Source organism: Chinchilla lanigera, unplaced genomic scaffold (genome assembly GCF_000276665.1).
Source record: "Chinchilla lanigera isolate Chin_1 unplaced genomic scaffold, ChiLan1.0 scaffold00011, whole genome shotgun sequence".
NCBI classification, from domain to species: domain Eukaryota; kingdom Metazoa; phylum Chordata; class Mammalia; order Rodentia; family Chinchillidae; genus Chinchilla; species Chinchilla lanigera.
The window spans coordinates 24,967,429-24,980,659 of record NW_004955412.1 but is presented as its reverse complement, the minus strand read 5'-3'; the positions used below and the strand labels follow the sequence as shown (position 1 = coordinate 24,980,659).

At 35.6% G+C, this 13,231-nt stretch overlaps 1 pseudogene; it reads right to left on the bottom strand.

Moving 5' to 3' along the window:
- Positions 1 to 1,209: 1,209 nt before the first annotated feature.
- On the bottom strand, positions 1,210 to 2,135 carry LOC102026622 (annotated as a pseudogene).
- Between the last annotated feature and the right edge of the window lie 11,096 nt (positions 2,136 to 13,231).

Genomic DNA, 13,231 nt, shown 5'->3' with positions numbered 1-13,231 from the left:
ATGAATAAAGTGGTTATAAAACAGAAAGAGCTGGTCTCCAGGAGTCTGAGCAGCTATTGAATGGAGATATGAGCAAATCATTCAGATGCTTCTATCAGCAGGAGGAGAACTTACGGGAGCTGGACAACCAATGGATGCCACCAAGAGTTACTGAGAGTGACTGATAGAAAACTGGACCTCCGAGAAGGACACTTCAAGTGTTCTAGGTGCTGATTTCAAAAGCACCAATAGGTGCTTAATTAGATTGAGGAGAGAAGAAAATATTTATTATATGGAAGTCTTCTTCCTGCCCAAGTAAATGAAAAAGGCACATGTGCACACAATTTATGTTTACAGAATTGATAGTGATTTGATGAAAAATAGTTACTTGTAATTAGTTAGAAAACAAATTTCCCACTTAAACTTTTTCCATATAAATTAATAACTGCAAGGTATGCATTAATAAAAGAATACCACTTCTAAGTCTTAAATCATATAATGTAGATGGAAAGACTATAACATGATCTTTATGATATGGGAAAATGGGGATAGATTTGTCAGGAAAAACAAGCAGTAGCATAGTCCAAACTGTGGAGCCAGGAATATTTCACAGATAGTGTCAAAATATCTCCAGTGTAATAAGTTCTGTTTATTACTCTCATTATCATCCATTACATTGTTATGCACTCATTTAATGCAACTATCTTATTATTCATCATATGCCTTCATATTTTCAAATGTAGTCCTACACACTTAGTAAGACTTCAAATATAGTCCTACACACTTATATATCATATATTCAAAAGGGTTAAATGATTCATTATAGAGAGTACCTTTTAGGAATTTTACTGATATTATTAGTTAAAACTGATAAGTATACAAAATATTTAGAATATTAAAATATATTGACAATGTACATATATTTCACTAATAAAGGTAAATGAATTTGGTCTAAAAAGTCTGGTGTTTCATACATATAAAGCATAATCAATCATGTAGAATCTGGGGAGTGTTTTATAATCAATACAGATGATTCAGGATGGAACTTGGGACATCCCAGGGAGGTGCTAACTTCCATGCATCTGATCCTAGGAATCCATTCCTAAACTTCGTACCTTTCTTTTAAATAGGCAGGATCAGTGATCTCATGATTTATGGACATATATTGATTTCTCTGGACTGTTTGCTTAACACATATCCATATTAGCAATTTTTTCTGGATACACTTTTTCATGAGAAATTTCTTTTTTCAAGGAATTTTTTGAAGGCAATATTTACATTCTCCTTCCTCAGACTGTAGATCAGGGGATTCAGCATGGGGAAAATAATGGTGTAAAACACAGATGATACTTTCCTTTGGTCCATGGAGCTGACTGATGTGGGCTGCAGGTACATGAATGCTAAAGAAACAAAGAAGAGAGCAACTGCTGAGATGTGAGAGCTGCAAGTGCTGAAGGCCTTGGACCTGCCCGTAGTGGATGGAATGTGGAGGATGCTGCATATGATGAAGATGTAGGAAATAAGTATAGTCAGTGTTGGGAGAAAAATATTAAAAGCACTTAAGCAGAGAGCGACTACCTCATTGATTAATGCACTGGAGAAAGACAGCTCCAGTAGTGGGAAGAGGTCACAGAAGTAGTGGTTTGTTATGTCAGCCTTGCAAAAATCCACTCTCAGCATGCAGACTGTGTGAACCATGGCACCAACCAAACCCATGCTGTACACCGCAGCTACCATCCAGCAACAGACTTGAGAAGACATGGTAATGTTGTAAAGCAAGGCAGCATAGCGGTCATATGCCATGGCAGCCAGCATGTGACACTCTGAGATAGCAAAACTTGAAAGAAAAAGAACTGAGTCATGCACTCAGGGGAGGAGATGACATTCTCCTCTGTCATAAAGTTAACCAGCATCTTGGGGGTAATAACAGTGGAATGGCAGAGGTCAATGAAGGACAGACTGCTGAGAAGATAGTACATGTGAGTGTTCAGGTGAGAACTGAGCCTGATCAGGGTGATCATGCCCAGGTTCCCCACCACTGTGAACAAGTAGATTCCCAGGAAGAGGAGGAAGAGGGGCAGCTGGAGCTCTGGTTTCTCTGTTAACCCAACAAGGATCTAGTAGGTCACTGTGGAATGATTCCCTTCTGCCATTTTCTTCTGGTAATTCTATGTAAAAAGAGAAGAAAACATTGAGATAGGTATTTATTTTCTCATAAGACAGTGAAATGCGAAATTGTATTCCCTGTAATGATGCATCTCTAATTCTGAGCCAGCTCCTCATCTTATTAAATGTCAAAGACTTTGAGATTGAATGTTTATAGGGCATAAAAATAAATATCTGGCAGGATTGTCTTATTTCTGTTGTAGTCTGTAAGAGGGTTTTTTTTTTCATACCTTGTCCTTCAACACACAAATAAGTGCTCTTAGAATTTCTCATTACTTACTTTTAATCATCTCAACAATACTACAGGGAAAGTATTTTCATGCCAAATTGACAACACACACACACACAGAGTCAATATTACACCTAATAGTGAATGATTGAAAGATTTTCCTTAAGGTAATGAACAAGGCCAGATGTTTACTTCTCTCACTCATATTCAGCATCACACTGCTGGGTCTAGATAGTACCATTAGGAAATAAAATGAAATTACAACACACCCATATTGGGGAAGAAGAAGTAAGGGCTGAGGATTTAGTTCAGCTGCACAGTGCCTGCCTGGCAAGCGCAAGGTCATGTGTTCGATTTCCAGTACCGGAAAAAAAAACCAAACCAAAAAAAGAAAAAAGAAGTATACCTATCGCTAATGTGAAATCACACATCCTTGTTTATAAAGTATCTAAGGATTTATAAAAGAGAAGCATAAGTACTAATTTAAGAATTAATTGAGATGGTGGAATATAAAATTAACGTTAATTGTTCCTTTCAATAAACTGATAGACATCAGCAGTATATTTATCCTTATCCTTGTATTTATGTATATATCTTCCCCCTTCCTTCTTTCTTTCTTTTCTCCTTTCCCTCATCCCAGTTGTTCCTTCCCTTTGAGCAATTTCTTTCACTTTCACAATATGTATTGTACCTTTATTGTTTTGGAGTTGTTTTATTTTTGTCTTTGTTGTTTTGTTATTTTTTTCTCTTTAAAATTAAAAAGTGGAGGCAAGGATATAGTTAAGTGGAATTGAGCTTGCCTGGCAAGTGCAGGGTCGTGAGTTCGATTCTTCGTACTGAAAATGAATAAGTAAATAAATAAGTAAAAAAAAAAGGAAGAAGCAAATTCTACTTACCATTATCAGAACACAGTCTTTTGACTTTGGAACATTTAACAATATATACTACAGTTGGCACATAAAACAAAGCCTAAATTCTTTAAAGAGTTGAAATCTGAGAAAGTATGTTATCTGACTAAAAATATTAACAGAAAAATTCAATTGAATTTTTACATATTGCAATAGCCTGAGAAGGAAAATAATTCTTAGGAATAAATTAAATAAATGAAATCTAACATTGCAATTAAATATGCAAAACATTTATTGAATGGGGTTAAAGTCCTCCAAAACAAGAAATATACCACATGACCATGAAAGACACATCTCAACAATTAGAAAAGGCAATTTTTCACAAACTGTTCAACAAATTCAGTGAAACATTATGAAAATTCCCACTCTGTCACATGTAAATATAACAAGCTGTTCAAAAATTCCCTTTGACAATGTAAGGAATTCAGATTAATTAAAGTTAACCTGACAAAGAAGAACAAAGGTAACAGTCTCACATAGTCCCATTTGAAAACTTTCTATGAATTTACAGCGATCAAAACAGGCAGTGTTGTTATTAATACTATGGACATTTAGATCAATCAGTGAAACAGAATTGACAGCAAAGGAATAAAATCACATCTATAATGCCTACAATTATTGTGTTTGTCATTACAGTTCAATTGAGAAAGAATAATTATTTCAACAAATGTGTCTGAGACAATTTAAGAAGTGCAGCTAAAAAGATCAATGTCATCCTCTTTCTTACATCATTCAAAATAATTAAAATGTGTTATAGGACTAAATATAAGATCTAGCATCCTAACAATACCAGAAAAGAATAAAAAACATAAGAATATATACTTCTGACACTTGAATAAGAGATTTTAAAAGATAATAGCGCCAAAATAGAGGAAGTTGAACACAAACCATGAAAAATTTTGTGCTTTGAAGAACACCATCCATAAAGTGAAAACACAGAAAGTGAAACAATATTTTCTGCCATGTATTTGAGGGAGAAATTTTAATCACTACTAATAAAAATCTTTTACCACTTAACAGTTAAATGAATGCATAGTTCCATTTTTAAAATTCAGAGAATCTAAGTAAACTTTCTACTTAAATTACACAAATGATTTCTAAGTACCTGACAATATTTATATCTTCACAGGTTATTAAGGAATTTCAAAATAAAACCACAGTAAGATAACATCTCATATCTGTAAAGAAGATTATGATGCAAAAATACTTTAAAAAAAGTACTGGCAAGAATGAAAAGAAAATGTAAAAACTATACACTGCTGATAAGATTGTAAAATGATATTGGCCATAAGGAAACAGTATAGCAGTTATTGAAAATATGAAATATAAAAGTAGGTTATGACCTGGCAATTTCAAGGTTGGGTATACACCCAAAAGATTGGGTGCCACACATACCCACACATATTATACATGAGTATTCCAAGCAAAAGAACTTATAACATCCAAAGAGAGGAAGTCATCACAATGTGCATACGGTGAAGAATAGGCAAGAAAATAATAGGCTATCAGTGTAAAGGAGCAGGGATCAACAATAAAAAATAAAATGCCAAAATCTGCCACAGTCTGAATGAACCTGAAAACATGAAGTGAAAAAAACTAGGCAAAAAATGCCATAGGTTGCATTGCTCTACTTGCTTCAAAAGTCCAGAATAGACAAATTCACAGAGTGAAAAAGTAGTTTGCTGTCTGCCAGTGGCTGTGGACTATGAATGTTAATGGTTACAGGGCTTTGTGTGAGTGGTGATGAAAAATATTCTACAGTTAGAATGCAGATATGGTTGTACAGCTCTATGACTATACAGAAAAACACTGAATTATAAACATAGAAAGGTGCATTTTATATCAAGTTACAAAGAATATGTAAAATCTAAAAATCTAAAGCCACAAGAGATTAATAAAAATACCATGCTTAACAACAGATATTTCCTCACAACCTCCTAATTTGTCCTCATCCTGAAATCCTGCTCCATCCAGGCTTTTCTAGAGAATGCTTCTGTCTTTGTGACAAGAATTTTAAGATTTTCTCCAAACATTCTGACATTTCTCTCCCTAACAAATGAATGAAAAATGTTACATTGATTCAAATGTTGTAACTGCCTGCTACTATCAAAGACTTTTTCTCTCTAATACATAAGTAATAAAAATATAGGCCTCTCCAACCATAGTTTTAAAACCATAGTTTTAAGATACACACAAGGAAAACATGCTCAGTTTAAAATGTTTCTGCTGTGTCTTTCCTTAGAGGAAAAATCAACAAGTAGAAAAAAACAAAAATTAGCACAGTTAAGGATGATTGAGATATACTTTATTTGATGAGACTGTGGAAAACCTACCAGCAGACAAAAGTGAGATTTAAGGGATGTGATGTCTGACACTGGATTTCTTTTCCTCTCCAGTCTGCCATCTCCTGTGAAAGACCACATTCTAAATCTGGACTGACACTTACTTTACTGAAAAAGCTGAAGAATGTGTCTACAGTATGAATGCTGTATTAAAGAAGCCAAGCTTCCATATTGCTGTGATTTGACTGTGTCCCCTACATACTTCTCACTCCCTACATGGGGCACTTGACTGCTTTTTCTGTTTTCCTGTGACCTACAAGACTATCCCCCTGCTCTTTCCCATCAAAGAAGCTCCATTCTCTCCTGCCGTGTTATTAGAAATTTGACAGCATACGTAATGCTCTGAACACTTAATGTGGCCAGCTATCCACAAAGTCTGGCTCTGACACATTCTTTTTATTCCTTCTGCTCCTTGCCCCACTCCAATATGCCACCTGTGTGTCTGAATGCCTTTAACCTTCATCGATACTTCTCAAGTAACATGCCCTGTGTCAGTTGTCTGATCTTTCCTTAGTCACGCCTACCTTTGAGATGAGTGAATCATAAGCAAAGTGACAAAGATTTTAAGGGAAGAAGGCTTTTGTTTGCTTCCTTATTTCTTAATAGTTTTTTAAGGTAGATTGTAGGTTTTGGATCAAAGAAATGTACATATTTAATACATACAATTCACTCAGTTTGGACATAGGCAGACACTTAAGATACCACCACCACAACCAAGATAATCGACATCAGTATCACCTCCCAAGTTTCCTTGTGTATCTTTGTGCTTTGGCTTTGATTGCTTTTGCTTTTCTTGTTTTTTGTTTGAGAGAAAAACACTTAATAAGAAATCTTAAATTTTGAGAGGATAGTACTATACTTTTACTTCATGTACTATGCTATCCTGTACAAAACATCTTCTGAACTTATTCACCTTTTGTAACTGAAGATAGAAACTCATAGGACAATTCTTCCCCATTTCTCCATCTCTCAGTCCCTGGTCCTCATATTAAATTCTAACTCAGGGAAGATGTTTGAAGAGAAACATGTTCTTTTATATCCCAGCCACTATTGCGTAACATGACTATTGTCACATGGGCTTTGTTAGGTCTTAAGATTTCACTCTTAGTATCCCTTTGGTTTATCTCTACCTCTATGACTTTATCTTATGAAACATCATTTAATGTACAAGGTCCTTCAGTTAATATCTTTCATAATAAAATCTTAACTAATGAGATGATTTTCTAACTGCCCAGGAACGTGTTTCTTATGTTCTCGGGTAAGGCACACTTAATTCCAAGTCAATGATTATGAATCATTGCCAGCTTTTATTTTGTAAATTCAGTAAAGAGCTTGACAAAATTCCTTGAATGTTGCAAGTCACAGTAAAAATACCTTCACAAAAATTGTTTGAAAGAAGCTTAGACACAAGTTCATTGAATCAAGCCCTTCCACTGACAGGGCCACAGCAGGTAAATTACGAAGTGTTTGCTATCATTTCGTATTGCAGATGTCATGAAATAACTGAGGATTCGGCTCACCAGGGAGTGTGGCTCAGAATAACCGGCAGAGGCAAACCACTAGCCTGGTGCCTCTCTACTTATGCTTGAATAGAGACTGCATTAGAAGAGTCAGAAATTTTAAAAGACCTGAGCTGGGATTCAGTCATACCTTTCCTTCTTTTCAGACAGTTCATTGTTACACATAGCCCAAAATCCTCCTTTCAGTCACTAATCCCAGTCTCTGATGAACTAATGTTCAAAGCCATTTCACTCTCTGCAGAGGGAATTGATAACGTGGGTTTAAGTGATGAGCACAGAGACTAAGAGTCTGCTTAGGAACAACAGTGATAATGAAATCCCACTAGACCCTTATCTCACAAGGATCTACTCTGAGGAGGATAAGCCATTAAAATTGCCCCATTTCCTCCTTGGTTCTGAAGTATTTATTGCTCTCACATAGGTATTATTCATTTTTTTGTTAGATTTAGATTAAAAAGAATATGACGGATATTCTTTCATCTGTAGTATCATGCTGAGACTTAAAATTTCAACCTTTCAGGAAATTTCTAAGATAGGCACTGAAGGAATTGTATAAAGTGCCTCCTCATAAAAGGGAGAAAAAAGACAAGAAAGAGCCATGATCTATATGATTTGAAAATTTTTGTTTTCATTTCCTTGCACTTACTATATGCAAATTGTATGGCACGTTCATAAAATAGTACATTTTTGAACATTTTAACTTGGTTACTAATAAAAACAGCTTTCCTTCTCTTCCCAAGCTTAAATATAGTTACCACCAAAATGTGCAGTGAGAGCCGAACATACCAAGGAGGAGAGATGAGATTTTCCTGCTAACAGTGAAAGATAAATTGAAGAACAATGAAAACATACGTAATAGAATTACTTTTATATTAAACTATTTGAGAGTAAATTTTTTATTTGATAATTTCATTCACAATTAATGGCTATTTAAATGTGAGGCAATAAATGCAACAAATCTTTTTCATTAGGTTTATTTTGAAATAGTTTAAGGGTTTTTTATATGCTGTGTTTTAATGTGTGTCTTAAGCATATTTTATGTAATTTGCTGAGGACTGTCCTTGAAGTTTCAAGGAAGAAAAATTTAGAATAGTTCCTAAACCCTATGAAAAAATTTGCTAATGAATTATGATCAAGCTTTATGCACAATTTTTGTTAATGATTTGATAATTTTTTGAAGGTATACAATAGGCAGGTATTCATTAATAGTAAATAATGTCAGAGGGATGTCATTACTACAATATATTAGTGGGTTTTCCATTAATAATACAAAATACATGACCATTGCCTTTAAAAGGGAGGGTTTGGGGGCTGGGGATTTAGCTCAGCGGCAAAGCGCCTGCCTGGCAAGCTCAAGGTCGTGAGTTCGGTTCCTGGTACCGGAGAAAAACCAAAAAAAAAAAAAAAGGAGGGTTTGTTTTGTTTCACCATTTTAGAACTGAGTCCGTGATCACCTACTCCAAAGAAGAAATAGCCTGGCAGAAAGGCTTGAGGAATGAAAGCTGATAAACCCACTGCAGTCAGGAGAGAAAGAGAGAGAGGGAGAGAGAAAGAGAGATAGAGAGAGAGTCAGAAAGTCCGAGAAAGAGAGAGGAAGGGACCCAGGACATGGACACATCCTTCACACAACGCCTCCACTGACCCATCTCCTCCAGGCAGGGCCCAGCTCCTTCCCAGCAGCACGTTCAGCAGGAATGGGTCCATCCACTGATGAGTTCAGCACCTCATGACTCAATCCTTTTTCAGAAGTCCCACCTCTGAACACATATGCCTTTGGGGAACGTGCTAGATTAAACACCAAAAAATAACACAAGTAATGAACAAGAGGTCAGGCCTGGTTACAACCTGAAGCAGTAAAAATACATGAGAAAGAACATTTGTGTTATCACTGAAAAGTGAGTAAAATGCGGAAAGACAGGAAAGGGTTAAGAAACAATTTCAGGATGTAGAGGATTCAGAATGAAGGCAAAGGCCTGGTGTGGTGTCCCATGCCCATAATCCTAGCACTCGGGAGGCTGAGGCAGGACGATTTTCATGAGTTCGAGGCCAGCCTGGGCTATGTAGTGAGTTCAAGGCCATATGTGTGAGTCAAAGTTTGTTGAGTTGTTAAGTAAACTACTTCATACTGCACAATATATACTTTCTGGCGCATCTTAACAGTTACTAAAATATTACACATTTTTTTTTGTTTGGTTGTTTTTTTTTTTTTTTCCTCCGGTACCGGGAACCGAACTCACGACCTTGTGCTTGCCAGGCAGGCCCTTTTGCCGCAGAGCTAAATCCCCAGCCCCGATATTACACATTTTTTACGTACCATATATTTTATTTAAAATCACACTGAACACTTTTATTCTTAAATCACATTGAATGCTCTTTTTCTTCTTAGATGCAATGCAAAAATCAAATGCTAACTTCCAAAAACAACAGCACAGAGCCATTTCTCTAATCATCGGAAAATATTTTCTTCAAAAATTTAAATTGGAAAGTATTGAATCTTCAAAAATTGGAAAATGCAAATGAAACTGGCACTACTGATACTCATTCTTGCTTCCTTCTTAAATAAAGAATAGTCTGAGTTTTTATTGGACACACTGTGCTTCGTCATCATGGTATTTCTGTACTCCACTTTCACTTGGGTTTATTTATGTGACTAGACCCTTATTACGTGGATAAAGGTGAAAGTACCATTTAGGCAGGGTTCTTTGACTCAAGAATGATCCTTTCCCCTTCATTATGTTTCTGATGGCAAAGTGGAGATGAGGGATAAATCTGGAACCGTTCATTGAGAATTGTTATGGAAACCATGTGTTTCCCAAGAGCAACAAGACACTTGCTCTTGTGATCAGTCACAGAACCACCCCAAATCATCTTCTGGTTTAAGGAGACATGGATGTGTGTGTGTGGACATGTGGACATGTGTGTTCCTGTGTAGAAACACAAGTGTGTGATTCATAGCCAAGCCTAACCACAACTAAAACAAAACAAAAAAAAATGATTATGCCAAAGTCAGCTTATATGACATACTTTGGTCCATGAAAATGCTAATTATAAATTAAGAACTATTTTCTTTGGGAAATAAATGCATGTTTTCATCACAGAAATGAAATAAAAATTCTAAGAATGTTACACTGATTATACTGCTTAGTGTTACAATAAGTGGATTTAGTCTATTGTATTCAATTATTAAAAATTTGATTACATATATTCTTTTGTAAGTTTGTATATTATATTCTAAAGATAGTTTTGTTTTTCAGCTTTGCAGTAACGTTCTTCCTTCAGTATTCTCTACTTCTCCATTTACGCGATACAGCTTGTCTCAGTTTCTTTTCTCTCATTGCTGATACAAAATTCCCAACACTCAAAGTTAAAGTGGGAAAGATTTATTTCACTCACAGTAGGTACAGATTTCAGTCCATAATTGGCTGGCTCTAAGGCAGGGTGTCTTCACAAAGAACAGTTCATAGTGGCCAGAAGGTAGCCAAATACACAAGGGGGAACCACAGTGTGTCGTCTCCCTTATATCTTATTCAGGCCACTTAGGGCAGGTGGTACTCACCTCCTTAACCCTAGTACCCTTGAGCCTAGCGTTGCAGCATGAATCAATTCCAGTTTCACACACTGTAGATCCAGCCACCTTTGAAAAATCCCCACCCTTGACCACGTGAAGCTTTTGGGAACGTCTAAACACAAGTCATAACAGAACTCCATCTCTGTTTTGGACTGTATATAATATCTGTGCTAATATTTTAAATGTATGTCTTTCTAGAGCTCTAACATGATTTGAAAACTAGTACAAAAATTTCAATCCTTCTTAAAACATATTAGTGCTTTATGCAAACAGAAATGTTTGGGAAAATATAAAAAACGTCATAATCATATCTCTATTGTCCACTTATATGAAAAAATGTTGTGGATGTTGCTTGTTTAATGATGAGGGCAATAAAAATAAAATCACACATTTAAATCTTATAAAGCAGAGCAAAACAATACAAGTTCAATACCCACATATATACATGTGTTGCATATTTGCATTTAATTATTTATTTATTTATTTATTTATTTATATATTTTTCATGCCCATGTATGCTATAAAGAGCCACTGAAACTTACTCAGGAGGGTGATGACTTTCCAGAAAAGTCCTGCAAATCTTTGGGTTGCAGTTTTCAAGAGCACTGGCATAACTGGGCTAACAACAGAAGGAAATTTATTGACTGAAAACTATGTCCCCTAAAATGTATTTTTTTCCCAGAGTAAATAGTGAGTTTTATATAAAAGTGTTACATGTCATTAATCAGAAAATACTTCGTCATCTTTGGATTTTCTATGAAAATAAAGAACTCATATCATTTGACAGCCAATGTTAAATCTCAGTTTATATAAAATGGGTTGGGGGAGAAAAAACGAAGTATGATTTCTTTAGAATAAGAAATCATGAATACAGAAGTGACAGGAAAAAGAGGAGGTGGAATCATTCCCAAAATTTGGGGCAAGAATCATTGAATAGACATATGCTAAAGCATGTGTAGTATATTTAGTCCTGGTTACTATTATTGTAAATATTGGTCACAGTATTGTTATCTCCATGTAGGTAAGAACTGTCTTACCACCCATCATATGCTTCCATATTTTATAATATTCCTCTACATAGTTAGTAAGAATGCAGAGATATATTTTATATATTCCAAATGGTTAACATTATTTATTTTAGAGAACACACTTTCAGAAATACTTGGCAATAACAGTTAAAAAAAACACATAAACAAAATATTTAGATTATCATAGAAAAAAAAAGAGTAAAAAAGATTATCAGGATACTGACAAAATGTATTTCTCACATCAAATAAGGCAGATAAGTCTTGCATATATGGACCAATGTTACAAGAATGTAAATCAAACAAACGCACACACTTAGAAGCTTTCAAAGAATTTTAAAAATATTTAGATTACCCTGGGTGAACAGGGACACCTCTGAAGACACTTCTATGTCTGATCCTGTGAATCAATTCCTACCCTTGACTTATATTCTCCAAATAATCCAGTACTAGGAATAATCTCATAATTTGTCCACACAAATTGTTGCCTGAATATTTCCTTACCCAAACCACAGAAATTATAAATTTTTACTTGCTAAAATATTCCTTTTCTTAGATGTGATGGTTATACTTAATTGTCAACCTTAATCAATTAAGACATATCTAAAGAGTTTATTGCATTATCAGGGTGTTAATCTCATCAAAGAATGAACCACTAATTATGCCATTGCTGAAGGTCTAGTAGGGGATGGAGACACTTAGCATACCATTTTAAGATAGAATAATTCTAGTCTTAATGCAAGCCTAAAAATGTGTCTTGAGAAACATTCCAGAGGGGTTGCGAAGAGTTAACTTTGCAGTCCTGATTTAGCCCTGGAATACTTCTCCATAGACAAAGAGCACCCGGGCCTAGATAGTTACCTATGACCCTGCCTGGGTTGTTTCATCCCTTCCCTGGCCCTAGATAAACATTGTAACCATAAAGGAAATGTATGGTTATCTAAAGGGGGACATACAAAACAGAGTACAGAAAGTATATATCCTTGTGGTTGGGCTCATGACTGGAGCCTGACCCGATTATGTGGCACAAAGAAAACAACATGTGGCCAGGGCTACAAAATTTCAGTCTGTTATCATGGATACCAAAAATGTATATAAGTTGGGAACAAAGGTAGGTCCATGCCCACTTCCCTGACTTGCAAGTAGGGATGAGAGGTGACCGATCTAAACTAAAACTTTGTCTGTTCTCTTTGGTCTCTTGTGGAATACAGCCCAAATTTTTCCTGTAACAGTCTGTCAGGAGTTTGGCCTGGTATAAGGAGTAGGTCAGAGATGATCCTTTGAGGGTGTGCCTTTGCTCCTCTTTTCTCTTAGCTCTGCTTCCTGAGTCCATGAGAAGAGCAGTGCACTCAATCACTCTCTGCCATCATAGCCTTCTGCAATGAAACCAGTGAACCATGGGTTGAAACATCTGCATACATGAACTAAATAAATGTTTCTTCCTGTGAGTTGACTTCCTATCTAAGTATTATAATCACAGCAACAAAAAGATCA